We start from the raw sequence: 21,281 nt of genomic DNA, 5'->3' as shown, positions 1-21,281 counted from the left end.
TGGCACACAGAGACACACAACAGAAAGGTTGAGTCAATTTTTCACCATTTAAACTGGTTTCCAGTGTGATTTTTATATTGTCAGCACCTGTTAATTGATACAGGTGAGTTTAATTAAAAATTACAGGAGCATCACAAACTTGGAATGCAAATATTTCTTACAATTTTAAGAAGGTGTCAATAATTTTGTCCAGTCCATTTTTGGAGTTTTTCATGGCATGTGTCAGATTTGCCTTTTTTTTTTCTCCACTTTTTTGTGTCATACCAATACAAACAAAAGAAATAAACATGAGAATGCCTAAACATTTGTAATTGCAACAATTTTCAGGGCAATTCAGGGGTGCCAATATTTTTGGCTCTAACTGTATATGCCTAGTCCTTCAAGAGCAAGGGTGGGTCGAGGCTCGCCAATCGGCCAACGGATACATCATTAGTAGGATTTTGGATATTCCACCTTCTGCAGTACACAATATAATTAAAAGATTCAAAGGCTAAAACCCACTTCTGAATGTGTGTGATCTCCGATCCCTCAGATGTCACTTTCTCAAAAACAGTCATGAGTCTGTAATGAATATCCTGACACAGGCTTGGGAATATTTGGTAAACCTTTGTCAGTCAACACCATTCGCTGCTGCATCCACAGATGCAAGTTAAAGGGACACTGAATCCAAATTTTTTCTTTCGTGATTCTGATAGAGCATGCAATTTTAAGCAACTTTCTAATTTACTCCTATTATCAAATTTTCTTCATTCTCTTGGTATCTTTATTTGAAAAGCAAGAATGTAAGTTTAGATGGCAACCCATTTTTCGTGAACAACCTGGGTTGTTCTTGCTGATTGGTGGATAAATTCACCCACCAATAAACAAGTGCTCTCCAAGGTTCTGAACTAAAAAAATAGCCTTCTTTTTCAAATAAAGCTAGCAAAAGAACGAAGAAAATTTGATAATAGGAGTAAATTAGAAAGTTGCTTAAAATTGTATGCTCTATCTGAATCACAAAAATTTGGGTTCAGTGTCCCTTTAATGCTTTACTATGCAAAGCAGAAGCCATACATCAACTCTCTCCAGAAGCGCCGCTGACTTCTCTGGGCTCGGTCTCATCTGAGATGGACAGTAGAACAGTGGAATCGTGTTTAGTAGTCAGTCAAGTCAACATTTCAAATAGTTTTTAGAAAAATAAACAGCCGTCGTGTTCTCCGGGCCAGAGAAGAAAAGGAGAATCCAAGCTGTTATCAGCATCAGGTCTAAAAGCCAGCGTCTGTCATTGTATGGGGGTGTGTCAGTGCCCATGACATGGGTAACTTGCACATTTGTGAGGTCACCATTAATGCAGAAAGATATGTATACATTTTGGAGCAACATATGCTGCCATCCAGATGTTGTCTTTTCCAGGGACATCCATGCATTTTTCACTTTGACAATGCCAAACCATATTCTCGCCAGATTAAAAGCGCATGGTTGCGTAAGCAGAGAGTGCGGGTGCTAGCTTGGCCTGCCTTTAGTCCTTACGTGTCTCTGATTGAGAATGTGTGGCACACTATGAAGCGCAAAACAAGGCCACAAAGGCTCCCTACAGTTGCACAGCTGAAGGCATGCATAATGGATGAATGGGGGAAAATTCTGCTTGCTAAACTTAACCAACTGGTGTCTTCAGTGCCCAAACGCTTAATAAGTGTTATAAAAAGAAAAGGTAATGTTACACAGTGGTAAACAGTCGACTTTCCCAACTTTTTTAGAGTCATCCGATTTGAAATTAGTGCATATTTTCAAAAATACATCAAATTCACAAAGTAAACATCAAATAATGTGTTAATAATGTGTTCTCAATATAGTACAGGGTGAATTGAATTTTGAAATTACTCTCTTTATTTGTTTCTTTACATTTTCCATACTGTCCCAACTTTTTTCGGAATTGGGGTTGAGTGTGTGTATGTATGTATATGTGTGTATATATATATATATATATATACATATACATATTTAGACATGTATGTATTTCTATGTTAAAGCCCTTTGTGCCTTCAGATTACTAAATTTTCGCGCTAACCTTCGTTAAAATCTAAATAGCAAAACATGATGCGCAAAACTCATGTTTTATATTCCTATGTTCTTCACATAGAAAATAATGTACACATATAAACACATAAATTTTATATGTATATATTTGTATAAATATATATTTTTAATTTGCTGCCCAATGCTGAGTGACTTACCCCCTGCACTGTGCTAGGTGCTTTGCCGTGTCTCACAGCATGAGAACGAGGCTCCCATTGGAGCCTATAGAAGCGTACTCTCATGAGCGCAAGGCTTCCAGGCAATGCGAACATGCATTGCGCTTAACTTGTAATACCAGCGCACATTTGCGTGCGCTGGTATTACTGAGTGGAGCGCAAATCTCGTGCCTAGGCCTATATAGGTTGAGAAGAAGTAAAACTAACCTCAGCCAAATGGATTAAAAACATATCCTTAATCTTTAATATATCATGTTAAGCTAACTGTTGTATCTAGGTGTACTACAGGCTCCCAAGAAGACCTCATGATTTTAGGAAGTCAGGGGTTATTTTTTTCTTTGCTTTCCTTCTGTGCTATTTACAACTCTATACCAGAACCATCTAAAAACTCAAGCTTATGGGACTACTGATGTTTACTATCTGCACCTGGTTCAATAGGATATAGGGGGTAATAAAATATACTCACAACAGTGATTTTTATGATGCAAAATGTGATATAAAACATTGTCTCTATCCAGGCACTGGCCTAAGGTTAATCATAAAAGAGAGGGGTGGTTACTTCCCTTGCCCCCTTTGGAAGGAAGTTTGGTAAAAAAATAAAAATCTGACCCCAGAGAAAAGTGTATATTACTTTGATTTTTGTCATTCCACATCGGAACCTGCAGAAAACAGGGTGCCTGAACAATTTCAATTCCATTTCTCTGGAAGCAGAGGCCATTCTTTTGTTAAAGTTGTGATTCTGTTATTTTCTCCTTTTTTGTTTTAAACTGTTTGCTGTGTTTGCTATAAATCCACCATAACTTTTTTGCTTATAATAAATGTTCCTTTATTACGTTTTGCCTTTGTGTGATATTTTCACCACGTCACAGAAGTCACAGGTAATAGCAATATTGTGCTTTTAGATGGGTTTCGCAAATTTTTGTTTGGGGATTTTTAACCCCTTCCCACTTTAGCGCCATTAGGAAGGCATGTAACGTCCTAGCAGTTCTGCTCTACTGAAGCAGTAACAGCTTCCTAACTGGGATTGTGGGCTGGAGGGCATGCCTAGCATCATAGGCACTTCCCCCAGACCCAATCCCATCATTGAAATCAAGTGATCGCATTACGATTGCGTGATTTAAATGTTTTACTTATTTGTTTGCGTCAGAACTAAGTACCGACAGGAAGGGGTTAATCTGTTGTTTGGGTTGTTTCCTTAGGACTTCCCATATAACGATCTTAAGGTGGTGGCAGCATAGAGATAGTTTAGTGTGGGTGGCATTAAAGGGGAGTTTGGGAATTTTTCCTAGGTCTAGTACAGACTGGAGAGTGTTTGTTAACCCTTGTACCCACTGTACTAGGTAACAGGCTTGTGGCTTGCCTAGAGTAGCTAGACTGTGGCAAACTGGTTAAAGTGGAAAGGGTCTGTTAACTCTGTGCCAAACTGGTGACTGTGTCAGGGTTGGTTAAACCTGTACAGCACCAATTGTTGGCAGCGGTGACATAAATATATTATTTTTATTAGATTTTAGTATATTGTGAATTTGCTTGTGTGGAAAACAGTTGCTAACGAATTCTCACAATTTCCAAAGGCTAAAACACAGTGCATTATATAGTTGGGAGTGATCTACTAAGCTCTGGAGATCCCCTGGACTGTTATTTGCAAAACAGTGTTGAAATATGGGGGCTCAGTAGGTCCAAGCTTACAGATACTGCTAATCCTCAAGTACCAAGAACAGCAAGCTGCTAGGGAAATGGCTGGACACCAGGCTGCTGCAGCTGAATACCGGGCTGAAAGAGTATCAGCTAGAGCGTGCACATTTGGAGAGAACAACTGTCTCACCTCTTGTTAGTCAATCTAGAGATTCCTCTGTACTCAGACCATGTGCAGACAATTTCCCTATTTTAGATATGGATGGGGATCTGGATGTATTCCTGCACAGCCAGGAGTGGGGATCGCAAGCCCAAAACAGCATTGGAAGCAGGTGATCTGGCAGATTTTTACACAGCGAATAGGTCATTAGGAATACAAGAAAATCCTTTGCTAAGGTGGCATCCACCTAAAAGGGAGCTGCTTCGCAGCCCCTTTACCAAGCCTGCTGTGCCCTTATTTAATGTGTCTGTTCCCTCTGAGAAAGGATGGTAAATGCTGCATCTGGACAGGAGGATACCCTCAGGTGTTTTGTTTGCAACAAAGTGGGGCACATCAGCCCTTCTTGCCCAGAGAAAATTAAATTGGCACAATCAGCTGAAGGATTTACCAGCTTCTGTGTTTTTACCCTCATGTTGCAAACAACAATGAAAACCTGTAACCTGCCACTGTGGGACACAAGGTTACACTGGGACAATGGGGCAGATGTGACTGTTGTGCATCCAGGGCTGGGGAGTTCTAAGGATGTTATCTGCGGCAGGACTGTAGCAGTTAAAAGATTTGGGGGAGTGCAACTTGAAGTACCTATGGCGCGTGTGTATATCTTTATTGGGGAGCAGGAAGAGGTCTAAGAAATGTTATGGTATCTGATAATATATCCCTACTGATGTATTGCTGGGTACTGATCTGGGACAATGGGGCAGATGTGACTGTTGTGCATCCAGGGCTGGGGAGTTCTAAGGATGTTATCTGTGGCAGGACTGTAGCAGTTAAAAGATTTGGGGGAGTGCAACTTGAAGTACCTATGGCGCGTGTGTATATCATTATTGGGGAGCAGGAAGAGATCTAAGAAATGTTGGGGGTATCTGATAATATATCCCTACTGATGTATTGCTGGGTACTGATGTGGACAGGTTGTTATCACTGTATGTGCCTGACAATGACACCTGTGACCTTATGACATTATATATGGATTCTGATGTCTAAAGGGCTGTGTGTAACAAAGCTTAGAATCACCAAATGCTTAGCACCTGCAGAGTCCTGTGTATATGTGAACATACAATCTAACCCCACTGTTAAGTGACCCTTGTAACTTCCTCGAAACACCCGCCTTAAGATACACGTTTCATTCAAACAAGTCCAATGACTTTGGGATTACACACTGGTGAGCTTACCGTCCGGGGCACATCTCCTCAGCAATACATCCCGAATTATACCTGCGGTTTGTCGCGGAGACTCCACTCACTCGCGGATGCCCGTCTCTCTCTCTCTAAGCGTCCTGTGTCTCGAATCCCTCCTCTGTGTCGGCGGTTGCGTCTCAATGCGTGCTTCAGTCACATGACTAACAGTGGGGGCGTGGTGGCCAAAGTTTCCTTGCTCTCCGTGAGTGCTCTCTTTAGATTACTCCATAGACTTTCAATGCAAAAGAATAGAAGAACCTCAACGGTATGCAATTAAAAATATCTTCTTTATTCAAAGGAACAGCAGTTGGTAAATACTGTCAAACAGCTTAAACCGCTTGGGTGAGATGTCTTGGGTGATTCCCAGGGACCCACTGACGCGTTTCGGCTCGCTGGCCGTAATCGTAGTGTGGTCATTAAGCCTACCTCGGCTCTTTTAAATATACAGGCTATCGCCTATTGGATAAAACCAAAACCTGGGAATTAACCCTTGACTCTCAGTGTGTATAACTTTAGTTAATAATATTTCAATTATATAACACTTTGCAACACTTTCAATTAATTCCTTCAAAGGACAGAGATATGATAAATTATTTGTATATTTACATGCATAATTCCATCGAAAAATAATATGTACTTTTGTATACGTTCCTATTCACAATTAATAATGACTTATAGTAAATTCTTATTATTTCATTGAAGATCAAGGGGATATAATCAAGGAGATATAGATTTGATAAGGAAAACAATTGATGATCAGGATAGGTCAAAATTTCTAAAGTATAGAAAAGGGTCTGAGAAAGAAGAAAAATTGGGAGAAGACAAAGTAGTAACATTTGTTACTCAATACAGCAATCAATATGAACAGATTTGTCAGATTATAAGAAATAATCTTTCTTTACTAAAAGCAGATGATGGTCTAGAGGAAATTAACCCTAAGAATTGCAGATTTGCTTTTAGGAAAGGACTATCTATAGGGAATAGAATAGCTCCCACACAATTGAAATCTGACTCCAGTATAAGAAGTTCATGGTTAGAACACACAGGAGTTTTCAGATGCAGTAACTTACATTGTAAAGCATGTGAAAAATTAGAACGGAGACAAGGTTTTAGAAGTAGTGTAACAGGAGAAACTTTTGAATTTAGAGGTTGTACAAATTGTAGGGCCACGTATTCTATATACCTTTTGACGTGTATAGATTGTGGGGTTCAATACACTGGACTCACTACACGAGAGGTAAGATATAGAATAAGAGAGCATTTATCTAACATTAAATTAGGGAAACTAACTACTCCTTTAGTGCTCCATTTTAAAAACCATCATAATAAGAGCAGTAATACTTTGAGATGGACCATCATTGAATCTGTGAAGTCAAGCACAAGGGGAGGTGATAGAGATTCGGTATTAGCCAAGAGAGAGGTTTTCTGGATGCACAGACTAAGGACCAGGATGCCACAAGGACTAAATTCCGAATATGATTTGATCAATTTTTGGCAGTAGTCCTGGGTCTGTGCATCCAGAGAAATAATAATAAAAATAGAAGTATCTATATGCGTGTAGATGGAAACTGTTGCTTTAAAAAGCTTCATACACAACTTTATATTCATATATTAACGTTTGTTTAGTTAGAAACTGTTTTAGAAATTAATTGATGAGCAGGTTCCCCTTTTCTTTTACACTATTTAAGATAAAATTATTTGTGTAATGGTTGTAAATTGATCTGAGGTAGTGTTCCTTTAAAATGATATCCTTCAATGAAATAATAAGAATTTACTATAAGTCATTATTAATTGTGAATAGGAACGTATACAAAAGTACATATTATTTTTGATGGAATTATGCATGTAAATATACAAATAATGTATCATATCTCTGTCCTTTGAATTAATTAATTGAAAGTGTTGCAAAGTGTTATATAATTGAAATATTATTAACTAAAGTTATACACACTGAGAGTCAAGGGTTTATTCCCAGGTTTTGGTTTCATCCAATAGGCGATAGCCTGTATATTTAAAAGAGCCGAGGTAGGCTTAATGACCACACTACGATTACGGCCAGCGAGCCGAAACGCGTCAGTGGGTCCCTGGTAATCACCCAAGACATCTCACCCAAGCTGTTTAAGCTGTTTGACAGTATTTACCAACTGCTGTTCCTTTGAATAAAGAAGATATTTTTAATTGCATACAGTTGAGGTGCTTCTATTCTTTTGCATTGATAACAAAGCTTAGAGACTTGCTGACCAAGAGGGAGGACAGAGTGCATGTGTGCCAGGTGCTTTGCCTGAATTGTGTGTGCCTGTGCTCTGATGTGGGAGTGGACTGTCTGACTGGGAGGAAAGACAGATGGTGTGTTTCTGTCTGTGCTTGAGCCAATGGGGTCTGCAGAACAGATTGGAAATATATAAAGAACAAAAATGACTGCGGGAATGGGCAGGTGGATGATGTGTGCTAGTCTATGCCAAATCAAGTGGAGTTCTCTGTAGAGGGTGTAAGAGGACAGGAGAAACGGAAGAAATGGCAGAAGGAAAATATGTGCATGTCTGTACCAGAGCAAGCCGGATCCCAAATACAGTGTGAGGATGTGAAGGGGCAGACTGACAGAGAGAGAGCACAGAGGGAGAGTGTATACTAATCTGTGCCAGAAGCAGCAGTGCCACATAATCCAGAGTGTGTTTGGGAGGAGGGTACAGTATACTTCTTGAGGGACCCCCATTGTGATTGTGAAAGATTGGAAATGTAAGCGGAAAAGAATGATTGGGGCAATGGGCAAGTGGATGATGTGTGCTAGTCTGTGCCAGAACCAGTAGAGACCCCTGTAATGGATATAAAAGGAGAGTGTGACTGGGAGGATGGGCAGATGGATGATGTGTGCCAGCCTGTGCCAGAACCAGTGGAGTTCCCTGTATAAGGTGTCAGAGGACAGGAGAAATAGAAGAAGAAAAATATGTGCCTGCCTGTACCAGAACCGGAAGGATCCCAAATCCTGAATAAGGATGTGAAGGGGCAGACTGACTGCGAGAGGGCAGAGGGAGAGTGTAGACTAGTCTGTGCCAGAAGCAGCAGTGCCACAGAATTCAGAGTGTGTGGGGGTAGAGGGTACAGGATACTCTTTAAAGTGCTCCGCAGAGTAATTGTCAAAGATTGTGGGTGACAGAGACTCCAGAAAACTCAGCTTTGATCTATTAGCAGACTGCACAGGCTAGGGGACAGGGACTGACTCAGACTGAGAATCCAGAGAGTAAGCTTACAGGGAAGTGTACTAAAGAGGAGGTCAGCGGACCTAACACCTCACTACAGTCCCATCTCAGCAGGCCCAGCATATAGGTCCCACATTGGCTAAAATAGGTGATGCAGCTAGGCTACCCCCTAACAACCTTAACAAGGAGCAGTTAGGTGTACAGGGAATCTATTAAGGTGAAGGGGCAAAATCCCTGGTTAGCTAATCCACTGTTAGCAGCACACAAAAGGTTCAGAGGGTGTGAAATAAAACTATAGAGCCCAGAAACTCCTGTAATAGAGCATGGTGTACATATCAGGGACAAGATGCAAGCCTTATTGGGTGAGGTACCTGCAAAACTCAGGACTGCCAATGCCTTATTTATACAACAACAGTTGCATGTGTTACCAGAGAGGGAGTGTATGAGGTGGGGCAGAGTGTTTTGGTACTAACACCTATGAGTCAGAACAAGCTACAGGCTGCATGGGAGGGTCCCTTCACTATCCTAAAACAACTGGGTAATGTGAATTTTGTGTTCTTTTTAAATGGGAGGAAACAGCAGAAAATCTATATAGATGGCACATTGGTATCATGATGGCAAAACCATTTTTTGCAATCTGCCTGAGAGTGTGGATAGTTAGCACATCATGGGCTTTTATTTGATACGCACCTCCCTTTGCGTCTCTTATTTGGGGGAGGCTCATAGAAGACAAAACAATCATCTTGGGTTGTCATGTTCCTTGTTCAGACGAGAATTGCCTGGTATTTCGGGGCTGGACTGACCTTACTTGGCGGGATCATACTGATATACTTCAGGAATCTTCCTCTGTGAAAAGCACACTGGTCTAAAAGAGGCTGCACCTGGGTGGTAAATCGCCATAGAACTAGCTGATGAGCTGTTTTTCGTTTCTGGTAGAGCGCTTCTCTCTATATAGAATTTTTATTATGACCCTGGGGAGGTCTCCCTAGGGGTGATGGAGGAAAGCAGACGTGGATTCCTTGCCCAGTGTGCTTAGAGGAATGTGGCTGCACCTCACTGACGAGGCCCATAGATGGCCGAAACGATCGTCTTTCGAAAATTTGAATATTACATGCAATCAATAAAACAAGGATTGTACATACCTGTAGAACAATATCGGACCTCTGAAAAGTATAAGCATGTATACAGTATGTACTCAGTACTTGGTTTGGGCCTCTTTTGCAGCAATTACTGCCACAATGCGGCGTGGCATGGAAGCTATCAGCCTGTGGCACTGCTGAGGTGTTATGGAAGACCAGGATGCTTCAATAGCGGCCTTCAGCTCTTCTGCATTGTTCGGTCTTATGTCTCTCATCTTTCTCTTGGCAATGCAAACTCGCCTGACCTGAACCCCATAGAGAATCTATGGGGTTCAGGTCAGGCGAGTTTGCTGGCCAATCAAGCACAGTAATCCCACGGTCATTGAACCAGGTTTTAGTGCTTTCGGTAGTGTGGGCAGGTGCCAAGTCCTGCTGGAAAATGAAGTCAGTATCCCCATAGACCTCGTCTGCGGAAGGAAGCATGAAGTGCTCCAAAATCTCCTGGTAGACGGCTGCGTTGACCCTGGACTTAATGAAGCACAGTGGACCAACACCAGCAGATGACATGGCTCCCCAAATCAACACAGACTGTGGAAACCTCACACTGGACTTCAAGCATCTTGCAGTGTGTGCCTCTCCATTCTTCCTACTCTGGGTTCTTGGTTTCCAAATGAGATGCAAAATTTGCTCTCATCAGAAAAGAGGACTTTGGACCACTGAGCAACAGACCAGGTCTGTTTTTCTTTAGCCCAGGTAAGACGCTTCTGACGTTGTTTGTTCAGGAGTGGCTTGACAAGAGGAATACGACATTTGAAGCCCATGTCCAGGATCCGTCTGTGTGTGGTGGCTCTTGTGAAAGTCCCCAACACTTTTGAATGGCCTTTTCCTGTCAATCCTCTCCAGGCTGCGGTCATCCCTGCTGCTTGTGCACCTTTTTCTTCCACACTTTTCCCTTCCACATAACTTTCTATTAATGTGCTTTGATACAGCACTTTGGGAACATCCAACTTCTTTTGCAATTACCTTTTGAGGCTTTCCCTCCTTATGGTGGGTGTCAATGATGTTTTTCTGCACAACTGTCAGGTCGGCAGTCTTTCCCATGATTGTGATTCCTACTGAACCAGACTGAGAGACCATTTAAAGGCTCAGGAACACTTTGCAGGTGTTATGGCTTAATTAGCTGATTAGAGTGGGACACTTTGAGCCTAGAATATTGCACCTTTTTACAATATTCAAATTTTCGGAGATTGTGGATTTGGGGTTTTCATGAGCTGTAAGCCATAATCATCACAATTATGACAAATCACGGCTTGAACTATCTGGCTTTGCATGTAATGAGTCTATCTCATATATTAGTTTTACCTTTTAAGTTGCATTAGTGAAATAAATTAACTTTTGCACGATATTCTTATTTTTCGAGCTTCACCTGTATGAGTACATGTACTGGATAACATAACAAAAGGTTATAAGTTGTTCTATAATTTCAGCCAAGCATTTAGAGTTTTTATGACATGCCATAACAGAGTGGAGTGGTTACTTCCCTTGCCTACTTTGGAACAAGGTTTGGTCGAGAAATTTCTCCTCAGAGAAAAGTGTATATAACTGATTTCAATAATATAATGTTTTCATTCTACATGGGAACCTGCGGAAAACAGGGTGTCTGACCAATTCCAATACCATTTCTCTGAAAGCAGATGCTATTCTTCTGGTAAATTTATAGGTTCTGTTATTTTCTCATTTTTGTTTTAAAACTCTCTGCTGTGTGTAATTATTTAACTACTTTTTTTAGATATATACAGTGAGGGGGGACATTATTTGATCCCCTGCTGATTTTTTACGTTTGCCCACTGACAAAGAAATCATCAGTCTATAATTTATTTTTTTTTTTTTAAAAAATGTATGACTTTATTTACAACCAACAATGTATCCAATATATATGTTTAAACCATTGGCGGGCAAAAATACAGAAATATAAGTAAATACATATTTCCATAAACCCAAATATTTTTTTAACTGAACTAATAGTATCTAGCTCTACCATAATTAAATTACAAAGAAAAACAGGAAAACAAATGTGACAACATCCTAGAATAATATTCCTTTTGCTTAGCAATAAAGCCGGAGGTCCTTTTCTATATAAACTAAATTCTATATCAAGAAACAAACCAACAACCAGAGAGAGAGAAAAAAAAACACCCCATATAGTTCCTTTTCCCTGTCATCTTCTCTGAGATATGTACCTCGAGCTTTATCAATTCTAGTATTTCTATAAATTTGAAAGGATAAGTGAATATATTTTGCTCTCTTTCTGGGAAAGCCTTCAAGAACAGAGACCATTTTTAAAAAAATGCTTCTTGATCATCTCTCTCAAACAACTCTGAATCCAATTTTTCTATTATACATTGTTTTTTAATAAAATTAATCAATTCTCTCAACTTGGGCTCTTTTCTGCTTTTCCATTTTTTAAGAAATAAATATCTTGCAGCTAATATAGCTGCATTAATTATTTTGTTTTCCTCTATGCAGCTCCAATTGTCAACGAGAAATAATATTCTCTCTATGTCAAGTACAAAGTTCTCTATCCCTATAGTTCTATTGAGCCAATACTGCATCTTCTTCCAAAACTGGTATATCTGGGCATGTCCACACTAGATGGATCATATCTGCTGCCTGTAAATGACATTTGCTACATCTATTAAACTCTGAATTTTTCCACTTACACCCTTTCAACGGCGTATAGTAGGATTGATACAGAAGTTTCAAATGTGACTCTCTCCAGGTTGCAGAGCGTGTAGTTCTTTCTACTATTGTAATTGATTTTTTAATACGTTGCTTATTTAATCCCATGACCCTAAGGACTGGTATCCATTTCTGTGCTATATTTTGAAGGTTTCTATCTCCTCCTTGTTCTAGTATGATTTTATTCCAGGATGCTATTGTGGACATTCCTTGCTTCACTAATGCCAACCGTTGTTCTAGAGCTCCCCAATTCCAATCAAAGCCATGTTTAAAAGTTAATTCAGTTGTGTAATGTTTCACTTGTAGATACGCGTAAAAATCTTTATTCGATAATCTATAATCTGTCTTTAGAGAGTCAAACCTTTTTTATGACATAAGTCTTTTTATCCCACAGCTGGTATACATATGTTAATCCTTTGTCCTTCCAGGTCTTAAATACCTTGGAAAGAAGCTCTTCTGGAAAATCTGGGTTTCGTTTTATTGCTAATTATTTAGAAACAGCATAATTAAGATCTAGTTTCCCACAAATTTTTTGCCATGCCCTTATTGGATCTATTAATGATTTTAGCCCTCTTATCTCTTGTGGCTACTTGGCTGTTTTTATATGTATTATCGCGGTTAAGGCGTAGGGATACACCATGCTTTGATCTAAATCAATATCTGTAAAATAGGGCTTACTCGAGAACCATTCTACTACTATTTTGCCCAACCCTATTAAATTATATACTTCAATGTCCGGTAGGGCAAGGCTGTCATTTTGCTTTGAAAGAGAGTTTTTTTATAGGCCATTATGGGTTTCTTGCCCTGCCTTAGAAACTTGATCACTGCTCTATAAAAAGTTTTTATATCCTTTTTAATTACATAGGAATATTTTGTAGATCAGTCTATAATTTTAATGGTAGGTTTATTTGAACAGTGAGAGACAGAATAACAACAACAAAAATCCAGAAAAACCCATTTCAAAAAAATTATTAATTGATTTGCATTTTCATGAGTGAAATAATTATTTGATCCCCTATCAATCAGCAAGATTTCTGGCTCCCAGGTGTCTTTTATACAGGTAACAAGCTGAGATTAGGAGAACTCTCTTAAAGGAAGTGCTCCTAATCTTAGCTTGTTACCTGTATAAAAGACAACTGTCCACAGAAGCAATCGATCAGATTTCAAACTCTCCACCATGGCTAAGACCAAAGAGCTGTCAGGAGAAGATTGTAGGGCTACACAAGGCTGGAATGGGCTACAGTTGTTGAGATTATTCACAAATGGAAGAAACACAAAATAACTGTCAACCTCCCTCGGTCTGGGGCTCCATGCAAGATCTCACCTTGTGGAGTTTCAATGATCATTAAAACAGTGAAGAATCAGCCCAGAACTACACGGGAGGATCTTGTCAATGATCTCAAGGCAGCTGGGACCATAGTCACCAAGAAAACAATTGGTAACAGACTACACCACGAAGGACAGAAATCCTACAGCACCTGCAAGGTCCCCCTGCTCAAGAAAGCACATGTACAGGCCTGTCTGAAGTTTGCCAATGAACATCTGACTGATTCAGAGGAGAACTGAGTGAAAGTGTTGTGGTCAGATGAGACCAAAATCAAGCTATTTGGCATCAACTCGCCATGTTTGGAGGAGGAGGAATGCTGCCTATGACCTCAAGAACACCATCCCCACCATCAAACATGGAGGTGGAAACATTATGCTTTGGGGGTGTTTTTCCTGCTTAGGGGACAGGACAACTTCACTGCATCAAAAGGGACGATGGACGGGGCCATGTACTGTCGAATCTTGGGTGAGAACTTACCTCAGCCAGGGCATTGAAAATGGGTCGTGGATGGGTATTACAGCATGACAATGACCCCAAACACACGGCCAAGGCAACAAAGGAGTGGCTCAAGAAAAAGCACAGTCTCTAGAAAATCTGTGGAGGTAGCTGAAGGTTCGAGTTGCCAAACATCAGCCTCAAAACCTTAATGACTTGGAGAGGATCTGCAAAGAGGAGTGGGACAAAATCCCTCCTGAGATGTGTGCAAACCTGGTAGCCAACTTCAAGAAATGTTGGACCTCTGTGATTGCCAACAAGGGTTTTGCCACCAAGTACTAAGTCATGTTTTCCAAAGGGTTCTAATACTTTTTTCACTCATTAAAATGCAAATCAATTGATAACTTTTTTGATTTTTTATTTATATATATATATATATATATATATATATATATATATATATATATAAAGTCAAAACAAAAATTTAAAGCAATAGGTGCCAAATGCGGTTAATTGTAGATAGATGGTTTCTCATGATGTAAACACAAGGATGAGAAACCATCTATCTACAATTAGCTCAGGCACAGCTACTACCCCTCTTGTCCAGCATTTTGCTAATAAGCATAATAAATCCCTATCTACCTTTCGCTGGCAAGCAATAGAAAAGGTGAATACACCTCCAAGGGGAGGTGATAGGGACAAAATGCTGGGCAAGAGGGAGATGTTTTGGATATTTAAACTTGGGACAAGAGTTCCCCAAGGAATGAACTCTGAATATGATTTAATTAATTATTGGAAATAAATTTTCAAAAAATAATAATTAAAATAAAATAATGTCTTCTCTCAATAAATTTAAGATTAAATTATGTTCTTTTTAAATCAATAAAGGAACACCTATCTATAGACCAGTAAAATCACATTTTATCTATAGTTGGATATAAGGAGAGTCAGACCTTTCATAATGTTTAACAACTAATAATTATTATTATTATTATGTTTCCATAATCTTTTTAAAGGTTCATTCAAAGTACTTCCATATCCCTACTATCAGCAATTGCCTTATACCACATATATATATTTTTGTAAAAAAAATTTCATTTAATACAAACCAAGTCAGGTAAATACAGTTTTAAATTTGAGGATTGGTCATAATATAATATAATGTTGGTATAGGTATTTGGCATAGTGTTATACTAGTTCAAGTTTGAACAATAGGCACTTATACTACTAAATAAGGTTAATTTTGTAGTCCCAAGGCTGGATTCACTAACTTGTTACTTTAATGAGTTAATTTGAGCATGTTTGTTTTTAACCTATTAGAATTAGAGGTAGGGTACTTAAACTTGGTAACAGGTGTACTCTTTAGCTATGATTACGGCTGTGTGCCGAAACATGTCAGCAACCAACTATGTGCTCAGTTTTGTTGCCTAATTTGTTTGCTTTTTGTACTACCCCCATGTTTTAATTGTGTGACTACACAAATAAAATTCATTTTTTAACCGCATTTGGCACCTATTGCTTTAAATTTTTGTTTTGACTTTTAATATTCTATCAGGATTAAGCATTGGTGCCCAGTGGTTTTTGTATGCTCCATACGATACCCCTAAGCTAGCGTGGACAGCTAGACTTCCTATTGGATTACTACAGACCATCATATCCCAGCTAAAGAATCCGTTTCACCCCATTGGATGACCCTCGACACGTGGTACGCCACACACGCTCAGACGCAACAACAGCGTCCTTCACAGCACTGTCTGTAGACGGAGATTGCAGAGGCAAGTTTGCCTGGCAGAGACCGGAACGAGAGTGGGTCTTCAATCAGTAAGGATTTGAACGGATTCGTGGTGTCTGGCGTTCCTCTGTAGCAGTGGTAAGTGGGCTTAACCGCATAGCGGTAAATATTACACAGATGCATTTGGAAGCATAAAGTTTGTGAAATCCATAAGACCCATAACTGCTATTTAGAGCTTACCTGATTAATAGGAGACAACCTGTAAACGCCAGTTATACCTTTTTGGGACTGTACATCCATTTATCCATTGTATTTTTTGGAAGTGCTTGGGCGATCGCTACCAGGGGTTTTATATAATAAGACTATTATTTGAACGCTTATATAGTTATTTTTGAGGCACAAAATTTCCCTTTTGCTTATAATATATATATGCACAGTGATTTTTTTGCTCATAATAAATGTTCCTTTATTAAGTTTTGCCTTAATCTAATATTTGAACCATGTTACTGAAGAGACTGGTAATAGCAATATTGTGTTTTTAGATTGCTTTTGCTCATTTGTATTTTGGGTTTTTTAATATTTAGTCTGTTTGTTTGTTTTTTTTAGGATTTCCCATGTAATAATCTTAAATTGATGGCAGCACCCACTGTACTGGAGTGGCTAGACTGGGGCAAATTAGTTAGTGTGTAAAGTGTCTGTTAAAGGAATAGTCTCGTCAAAATTAAACTTTCATGATTTAGAGCATGAAATTTTAATCAAATTTACTCCTATTATCAATTTTTATTCTTTCTCTTGGTACCTTTTTTGAAAAAGCAGGAATGTAAACATAGGATCCAGCCCATTTTTGATTCAGCACATGGGGATAGCTTTCTGATTGGTGTCTAAATGTAGCCACCAATTAGCAAGCGCTACCCAAGTTCTGAACAAAAAATGGGACGGCTCCTAAGCTTACATTCAAATAAAGATACCAAGGGAATGGAAATAAAATTATAATAGAAGTAAATTAGAAAGTTGCTTAAAATTACATGCTCTATCTGAATCATGAAAGTTTAATTTTGACAAGACTATTCCTTTAAGCCTTTCTGTTCCAAACTGGTAACTGTTGGTTAACCCTGTACATCACACAGGCAATAACACAATGATGTCAATAACGTACAGGAATCCTCTGCTCAAGTTATGTCTAAAGAGTATGAACTGAAAGTGCTGAATTAAATCTCAAATATACTTTTATCACGATGGTCAAGTTTCAGCTTTGTGGTTTACAGGTCATCTCAGCATATACAAAACAGAAATCTGTCAGAAGTTCAACTGTATCAATCAATTAAATTATCAAGCAACAGGAATTAATAATTGAATAGGTGCTACCATAAATATTATGCTCTTTAGCCTACTCCGAATCTTCAAACAAGCAGAAGAGTTGAAGTTGGTACCAGTTTCTAACATGTATGCATAAGCCTTCTCATTCCAGCCAACTACAGTTTACTTCAGCAATTGGTAAAAAAGTAAATTGGTATAAAAAAACAATTGTATCTTGACGCATGGGTCTGTCTGCAATGCACTTCCAAGAGTCCTTGGGAAAACAACCTCACCAGTAAAACTCCATATTGCTTCCTTATAGACTCTTGCCAAACCCTTCCATCAGTTCCAAATCTATAGAGACACAAAGCACCTACTGTCATGGGTAAATAACTGCATCTTCTCTTGTTAGGGCGTAGGAGGCTTTTCCACTACTTCTTCCTCTGTGTCCTCCGAATAGGTGCTTGTTGGATCCACTGTATCAGGCCATCATAATGAAGATTTGGTCCTCAAGTAAGCATTTAGCTTTCCATTACACTGCTGGACAGTATTACCGGCGACTGCTGGGCAACCTGTAGCTCCTTCAGAGCCAGATCCCCTCTCTCAATGCCCAGGCTCAAGGTAAACTGCTAGGAAATAGTCTCATAAAGTTTTGTGAAGTGTTCGGTGAGAAGCGCTGCCCCACTTTGTTCAAAAGCGATCCACATGTCCTCCATATTGTAACAGTAGAATAGAGCAGGATAGCTAAAATACTTGGCTCAGTAAGGGTGGACTTGCAATCTTGCTCTTAATATAGGCAGTATTGTTTCACTGCTATATAGCCATTAAAAATACACAGGATCTCACTGTGTTATTACCCCTGCATAGAAGAGGAGGGAAGAGGGTTGCAGGCCTAGTCCCTTGTGTGTCACTAAATGCCTTAATGGTCTGGGTTGGTAAAGCAGAGAGAGTCATCTAAAGAAAGATATCAATAAGTCCCAGTAAGCTTGCTGTATTGATTTATGCAGATGTGACCGGTAGATTGCTCCAGGGTTAGCTGAAAATGATGTTTCTTTATATTTTTTATTTAATGATCATTAGTGCAGTAAAACATTGAAAAATAGAATAAAAGTGGGTGCGCTCAAAGAAGGCCTAAGTAGTTATTAAATAATTTAATAATGTAAACAGTCGAAAAGTATGTACACCATAATCATCACAGTAAAATGGGAGGCCTCCCAAAAAAGTTAATATCGCAATAAAAAGTATTTTATAAAAAGATAAATCATAAAATGAAGTTCAAACACTTATTAAAGGGACAGTCTAGTCAAAATTAAACTTTCATGATTCAGATAGGGCATGCAATTTTAAACAGCTTTCCAATTTACTTTTATCATTAAATTTGCTTTGTTTTCTTGGTGGTATTTTTGAAAAGCTAAACCTAGGTAGGCGCAAACTGATTTCTAAACCGTTGAAAACCGCCTTTTAGCTCAGAGAATTTTGAAAGCTTTTCACAGTTAGACCGTAAAAGTGAATGTGTGTCATATAGATACCATTCTGCTCACTCCCAAATAGTTATTTAGGAGTCTGCACTGATTGGCTAAAATTCATGTCTCTCAAAAGCAGTAAGATACGGGGGCATTCTGCAGAGGCTTAGATACAAGGTAATCACAGAGGTAAAAAGTATATTAATATAACTGTGTTGGTTATGCAAAACTGGGAAATGGGGAATAAAGGGATTATCTATCTTTTTAAACAAAAATCCGGGTGTAGACTGTCACTTTAAGTGCATATACATAAAATAGGGGACACAGGTTTAGTGAACACGTGTCAAATAATAATTGACCACAGTCCGTAATGTTCCTCAGTTTGAGAACGCTTGGGGAATACCACAAATCATATGCCAAAATATCAATCCGGAGTCAGTAACTTCCAAGAAAAGTATAATGTGTGTAGGCACTTATAGAACATTCAGTGTTAACCTCCGTTGAAAGGTTTCCTGCAGATAACAAAGTCCCTCACTCGAAGCTGCAGCGTTCCGCCTCTGCTGCTCCAAATCACCACGTCTGAAATCAATGCCCGGTCATGTGTTGCAGTGCGTTGTATGACGTAGGTGGTTACAGGCTTGCACTGGGATATGTTGTATTAAAACACGCCTCCTATTGCGATTGGTCGCTTAAAGGGACACTAAACCCAAATTTTTTCTTTCATGATTCAGATAGAGCATGCAATTTTACGCAAGTTTCTAATTTACTCCTATTATCAATTTTTCTTCATTCTCTTCCTTTCTTTATTTAAAAAAGCAGGAATGTGATGCATAGTTGCTGGCCCATCTTTGGTTGAGACCCTGGGTTATACTTGCTTATTGGTGGGTAAATGTAAGCCTCCAATAAGCAAGCGCTATCCATGGTACTGAACCTAAAATGGGCTGGCTGCTAAGATTTATAAATTTATAATAGGAGTAAATGAGAAAGTTGATTAAAATGTCATGCTCTATCTGAATCATAAAAGAAAACATTTGGGTTCAGTGTCCCTTTAAACCAAGCCTTCTGTTACAGTTAGTTGAATGTCACGATCCTCTTTTTTTCTTTATTTTAAAGCACACATAAGTGCCCTTATCGTGGCCGATTTCAGATGTATACTGTCCTCTGCTCTTAGTGCACCAAAAGCATGCAGGGATTCTTTCTTGTAAATAAACGATCCAAATAATGCCAGATATCTGCAAGTAGTGCTATCAATAGGACAAAATATGATTTATCTTTTAATGAAATACTTTTTATTGCGATATTAACTTTTTTGGGAGACGGCCCATTTCTCCAACATAGGTGTGTCCGGTCCACGGCGTCATCCTTACTTGTGGGATATTCTCTTTGCCAACAGGAAATGGCAAAGAGCCCAGCAAAGCTGGTCACATGATCCCTCCTAGGCTCCGCCTTCCCCAGTCATTCTCTTTGCCGTTGTACAGGCAACATCTCCACGGAGATGGCTTAGAGTTTTTTGGTGTTTAACTGTAGTTTTTATTCTTCAATCAAGAGTTTGTTATTTTAAAATAGTGCTGGTATGTACTATTTACTCTGAAACAGAAAAGTGATGAAGATTTCTGTTTGTAAGAGGAAAATGATTTTAGCAACCGTTACTAAAATCGATGGCTGTTTCCACACAGGACTGTTGAGAGGAATTAACTTCAGTTGGGGGAAACAGTGAGCAGACTTTTGCTGCTTGAGGTATGACACATTTCTAACAAGACGATGTAATGCTGGAAGCTGTCATTTTCCCTATGGGATCCGGTAAGCCATTTTTATTACATAAGAATAAAGGGCTTCACAAGGGCTTTTAAGACTGATAGACATTTTCTGGGCTAAAACGATTGATATATAAGCATTTTTAATACTTCATAGCTTTGAGGAATTATTTTATTCTTGGGAATTATGTAAAATAACCGGCAGGCACTGTATTGGACACCTTATTCTCTAGGGGCTTTCCCTAATCATAGGCAGAGCCTCATTTTCGCGCCTCTATTGCGCACTTGTTTTTGGGAAGCATGACATGCAGATGCATGTGTGAGGAGCTCTGATACATAGAAAAGGCTTTCTGAAGGCGTCATTTGGTATCGTATTCCCCTTTGGGCTTGGTTGGGTCTCAGCAAAGCAGATACCAGGGACTGTATAGGGGTTAAATATAAAAACGGCTCCGGTTCCGTTATTTTAAGAGTTAAAGCTTTCAAATTTGGTGTGCAATACTTTTAAGGCTTTAAGACACTGTGGTGAAATTTTGGTGAATTTTGAACAATTCCTTCATACTTTTTCACATTTGCAGTAATAAAGTGTGTTCAGTTTAAAATTTAAAGTGACAGTAACGGTTTTATTTTAAAACGTTTTTTGTACTTTGTTATCAAGTTTATGCCTGTTTAACATGTCTGAACTACCAGATAGACTGTGTTCTGTATGTGGGGAAGCCAAGGTTCCTTCTCATTTAAATAGATGTGGTTTATGTGACACAAAATTTAGAGAAAATGATGCCCAAGATGATTCCTCAAGTGAGGGGAGTAAGCATGGTACTGCATCATCCCCTCCTTCGTCTACGCCAGTCTTGCCCACACAGGAGGCCCCTAGTACATCTAGTGCGCCAATACTCCTTACTATGCAACAATTAACGGCTGTAATGGATAATTCTATCAAAAACATTTTAGCCAAAATGCCCACTTATCAGCGAAAGCGCGACTGCTCTGTTTTAGAAAAT

General features: G+C 39.1%; 1 long non-coding RNA gene across 1 annotated transcript in view; it reads left to right on the top strand.

The window, feature by feature from the left end:
- Positions 1-15,778, top strand: part of LOC128638816 (uncharacterized) — a 36,930-nt gene extending 21,152 nt beyond the window's left edge. The window contains exon 3 of the long non-coding RNA XR_008399123.1: positions 15,594-15,778. This is a non-coding gene — a long non-coding RNA (uncharacterized LOC128638816). The remainder of the gene's footprint in view (positions 1-15,593) is intronic.
- Positions 15,779-21,281: the final 5,503 nt, after the last annotated feature.

Source organism: Bombina bombina, chromosome 8 (genome assembly GCF_027579735.1).
Source record: "Bombina bombina isolate aBomBom1 chromosome 8, aBomBom1.pri, whole genome shotgun sequence".
In the NCBI taxonomy this organism is placed as follows: Eukaryota; Metazoa; Chordata; class Amphibia; order Anura; family Bombinatoridae; genus Bombina; species Bombina bombina.
Note: the sequence above shows the minus strand (reverse complement) of the source record. Positions and strands in the feature narration are given on the sequence as shown.